Below are 5,080 nucleotides of genomic sequence, written 5' to 3'. Positions count from 1 at the left end.
ATCTCATAAAAATATCCATATAGTAGCTTTTGACCAAAATGTTTATTTCCCAAAATTTCTCTTCATATCAATGGTTTACTCTTTCAATCTCTTTTTCAAAATTGATTTATTTTCTAAAATTGGCCTTTATATCAATTGCTCAAAGGGAAAATTACAACTTTAAACTCTCTTTTTTTTATTGTTAATAAAGTTTATATTATTTTTTCTATAAAAATGAGCCTCAATTGTAATTGTATAGATATTTTAGATATTTTATGTCTCTTATTAGGGAATTCTACAACTATGTCAAAAAGTTGAGGTGGAATGGTTACAACGACCAAACTTGAGTGAAGGTTTCAGCATGGTAAAAATCTTTAGGGGAGTTTTCACTTTTCAGTAATTTACCCAAGGATTTTTATGAAGATGATGGCCAAGGGACAAAGGTACCAAGTATTTTTGTAAATTAATGAATGTGTAAGGGGCATGGTGTAATTTCAATTTTTAATCACACCACGAATTAGGGTTTTCATCCACCATCACGCGAAACTCGAACTCCGGCATCTCTATATAAATCCTATCATCAGCCTCTCTTCCTGTGTTTCGTTTCGTCTTCTCTTCGTTTCACTCTCCTATTGGCGTGGTTACGATTAGGGTTAGGGTTAGATTAGAATGTGCGTTTGGTGTGGATGTTAGATCGGCAGAAGGGAAAGAATTTCATGGCTGGTGATGCATTGAATTGTGCGTACCATCTGAAACTGATTCTTTGACGTAATCCCTTTTACATCTATCTCTCTGAGGCCTTTTTCTTCTTTGCTGGCTCCCTCATCTCTTCTGTTTGTTTTAGATTTGTTTCTCTTTTTATTCCGTTTATCCTTTTTGTTGAAAAGATAAAAACTAACCGGAGGCCGTGATGTCAAATCATTACTCTCTGAACCTAGCCCATTTTGTTTTTCCCCGTTTTTCTTATTGTACCTTTTTTTTCTACGGTAAATTTGTGGTTTTGTAAGGCAACAAATTAGAGTCTCTGATGCGCTCTCTCCATAGCGTTTTCAGCGCTGTACGTTGCCGATACCGATATCGGGCGGAGATTCTGGCATTTACCGCTTTGTTATTTTCCCGCGGTTTATGCATTCAGATGCTCGGACACCCTCAAACGACAACTTGCGATATTTGCTCTTGGCTCTGCTTGACGTTTCTTGTTTATGGGGATGGTAATGCTTTTACTAGAAAGGCTTGTTGAGGAGTTTGGGAGTAGAATGGATGAAGAGAAATGTAGCAGGAGGAGATGAGGTTTTTTTACAAAGGTGTGGATGTCTGTTGTATTCGGGCTTGGGGGGGGGGGAAAGGGGTGGTGTCGTGGTTTCAAGAAGAGTCTGGTTTTTGATTTGTTTTTAAGTTTTTGTTATGCATTATTCGTTTCAGGTGTCAAAAAAAATAAAACAAATTTAAGTAGATTGAACAGTCTAGAAATTGAATTGGAATTGCATTAAATGGTCCAAAATATTTTAATTGGATTGAAATGGACTTGTAATGGATTCACATTCGAACTGAATCAGATAAGACCAAATCCAGTCCATTCGATGCCCTAAACATATGTAGAAAGGATTAGATGTGAGTTCTATTGATAGTTGGTTGACACCGAGTATGAAGGATTGACTCATTGCCATGCCAGATGTGAGTTCTATTGATAGGTGTAAAGCAAGAATTATATTTGTTTTTTTGGTGGATTTAATGCCACACCATCTGGTGACTTTTGTTGTAAAGCGATGGTTATGACTGATGTTGTGGATACCCGTAACGTTGATTGAAAATGCAAGAGCAGAAGTTGCTAATCAATAAAGCAGAATTGAACAGGAAAGCATGGAAAGTTTACCTTGTTCTTATCGCATAAGTTATTACAGTACATTTGAAAAGGGGGCAATTCAGAAAGAAAATCAACCATTTAAAATCTCTTGTTCATTTAATATACTTAACTGGTGTATAATTTGGACTTTCTCATCAGTGACCATCCATCCCATCCATTGGCTAAACTGCATTTGTTTATTTTCGGGTATATGGAACTACGGGTACTAGCCTGAGAACGGAAGAACGAAGCTTCACTACATATGCAATTATCCTTCCTTTCCTGGCTAGACATTGCATTTTAATGTAACTTGTAAGTTCGTAGGCAATGTGTAAATTGTTGTTGGAAAAGAATATATAACCAAACGTTACTATAGTGAAAACTTATGTATAGTCGTTGTATACTGTACAGAGCCCTTATCTCTCTATACATGGAGAATATCTCATCGTGGGACGAGGAGCCTCATCCCACATGACATGGGTCTGGTCTATTTTGAATTAAATGGTGGTCTTTCAACAGATGGTGACCTTTTGGATTGGTGGTGTAATGACTATTGAGTTGAGGGAGTCCTTTGGATCAATTAGGTAATGGGTAAGCAGCAATTCCAAACTCCAACATCAAAAAAGCTCCAAATACATGTTTAATGCCAGCCAACGGTACGTCCAATTAGTATCACCATCTGGGGCTCACTAATTGGGATTCGAATGGAATCCACTTTCGCTCTTATTAGTAAATAATACCGTTTTGTCTTGGTTGCCAATCCTTTGTCCCATGTCAGCCCATTAACCATGTAGGATTAATGATAGGACTGTTACTAATTTACTGTTAATTTTTACTATCCCGTTTATTTATGGGAAATTCCTGATGGGTACATATACTTTTAGGCTTAGTGTCAATTTAGTACAGAAACTTTAAAACGTGATAATTTAATATCTGAATTTTCATTTATTAAATGTTATGAAAAAAGACACAAATATCCTTGTTCTTTATGTGTGATACATCTATCAGGAGTTGCTAAACCCGTTCCCTCAGCCATATCCACCAGCCATCCATTTCGACATTGACAACCTCCCGGTTAAGCCCTCGTTCCGGGTTCTGGTTAACGACTCGGTGCTTACCAAACGCGAATGGACGTCCTAACTCGTCAGTTGAAGCCAACGGCAACAGAACCCTTCACCACCCCCAACCCCGGCCCCCCAAAACCCAAACAGGACAAGTGATGATCAACTGATACCTTCCGGTGCAGAGCAGATACTAGTGCAGCAGATGTCTGTGGAAGCCATATTTAGTTGTTTCCCTGCAGCGTGGTTCTCTCCATAGGATGTTTTTAGATGCAAGCAGCTGTTACTTGTATCTTCAGCATAAGACCTCATTGTTATCGCCAACTTGAAGCCAGCTACACCCAGGTTCCTTCTTCATCCCTCTGCCTTTCAACCTTCTCCTCAGTTTTTGCACATATTCCCACCTCCCTGCGGCTGCAAACTCATTTGATAAAAGTACCAAAGCAAGTGGTTTGGTGGAAAAACCTGTTTTCATAATTTTATCTGCAACCTCTATTCCTCTCTCCAACTCTCCCAAATTCTTACAAGCAACTAGAAAGGTCAACCATAATGAGTCTCTATGCTCTGCTGGAGATCCTTGAATGAATTCCTTGTCCTCTTTGAACCTCCTTCCACCAGCCAAGAGGTGCACCATGCAGATCAAATGATCTCTTTCAGGCTCTATCTCCATTGCATAAAATACGCTTTGCCCAATATCAACAAGCCCTCCCCCGGCCCCCCAAAACCCAAACAGGACAAGCTCAGAAGAGAAATACAGAGCCAGCCAACCAGGAGGGGCAGAGGGCAAACCATTAACAATGGCGCCGTTCATCGCCGTCTGCCCCTTCTGCCTCAGAGAGCGCCTCACCACTCTCTGCCCCGAATGCGCTAACGTCTGACCCTGCGCTTGCTACCCCACTTCTTCCTCTTCGTCTCCGTCTTCCTCTTCCTTCTTCTCTCGTTCTTCCAAGTCTAACACCGGGATCGGGGCCACCGGCTGCATGTCGAATCTCATTGACAGTGAATGCCCTTTCCGACGCTTGAGATCCACTTCTTTGCCTTTTTTCCGGCGACATATGGACAAAAAATTTTCTTCCCCAGTCATCTCCCCTGATATAACCCACCCAGAAAAAAAAAAATAAAAATGGAGACGTCTGGGGAAGAGCTCAATCAGCTCATCTTACACTCAAAATCTCCAGCTGCATCTGTTTCACGGCAACAATCGGCGGCGGAGCAGGAATGGAGCAACGAACTCGAACAGATACTGGCGGACACGCAGATGCCAGCGTTCAAGCGTTACCGAGTTGCCACCTGGATCGAACTGGAGCTCCTCTTCATCGTATACATGATCAACTATGTTATGTCCATGTCCACCCAGATCTTCTCTGGCCATCTCGACAACCTCGAGCTCGCTGCCGCCTCCCTCGGCAACACAGGTATTCAATTTTTCGCTTACAGATACTGGTTTCAAAAATCCTGGTACTTTTAAATACTGGTTTTGCTTGCTGGGTTGCTCAAAAATCCTGAGTTGGCGTTGGACTCTTCTCTCTGGAGCAGAACCTCGCTGTGGTCCGTTATTAAGGCCAAGAAGAAGATGGCAAGGTCCAAGTCGGTTCCGTTTCCATCGTGCTCACGTTCCGGCAGTAATGAGAAATTGAAAGCAAAAAGTTGGACTTTGTTTTTTTTTTTCGAGAGAAGATGATTAACGGTGTGTTTTATTTTTAAGGATAATTTTAATATTTTCAAATTCTAGATTATCGCATTTTAAAGTTGAAATACTAAATTAACAATCGACCTAAAGTAAAAGATACGTATAGAGAATTTTCCCTAACGTTAACGGAAGTTGAACCCAGTTGACACAGAAGACAAAATAGTGAAACAACAGCTATCAGCAACCAACTATTCTCCAACAACAGCTACCATTTTTCTATTAAATAATAGGGTTTCGTCCACCGCAGCTATCATCTTCGAGAAAACAGAGGTGAAAGAGCAACTATCATCTTCTCCAATAGCAGTTATCATTTTTCCGTTAAACATCAGCTATCATTTTTTCAAACAACGATTAAATTTTGCGGAAAATTACCGATAGGCCTAATGTAAAATTTTAATTTTCACTACAGAGTTAGAAACGTTCAAAATGTCAATAATCTACATTTTATGCATCAAGTCTGCCCGTAAATTAATATCAATTCCAAGCTGCACCTATCCAAAGTACTTT

The 5,080-nt window shown here is 40.2% G+C and overlaps 1 long non-coding RNA gene and 1 other non-coding gene across 2 annotated transcripts; both read left to right on the top strand.

The window, feature by feature from the left end:
• The first annotated feature begins 697 nt into the window (after window positions 1-697).
• On the top strand, window positions 698-780 carry LOC148844625 (small nucleolar RNA snoR117). The gene has a single exon (XR_016102735.1). It is a non-coding gene; the product is annotated as a small nucleolar RNA snoR117 (small nucleolar RNA).
• A 2,073-nt stretch (window positions 781-2,853) lies between these two features.
• On the top strand, window positions 2,854-4,645 carry LOC148844624 (uncharacterized). Its single transcript, XR_016101737.1, has 2 exons — window positions 2,854-4,298; window positions 4,420-4,645. It is a non-coding gene; the product is annotated as an uncharacterized LOC148844624 (long non-coding RNA).
• Window positions 4,646-5,080: the final 435 nt, after the last annotated feature.

Source organism: Nelumbo lutea, chromosome 7 (assembly GCF_056320005.1).
Source record: "Nelumbo lutea isolate HS-2025 chromosome 7, American lotus-T2T, whole genome shotgun sequence".
NCBI lineage: Eukaryota > Viridiplantae > Streptophyta > Magnoliopsida > Proteales > Nelumbonaceae > Nelumbo > Nelumbo lutea.
Note: the sequence above shows the minus strand (reverse complement) of the source record. Positions and strands in the feature narration are given on the sequence as shown.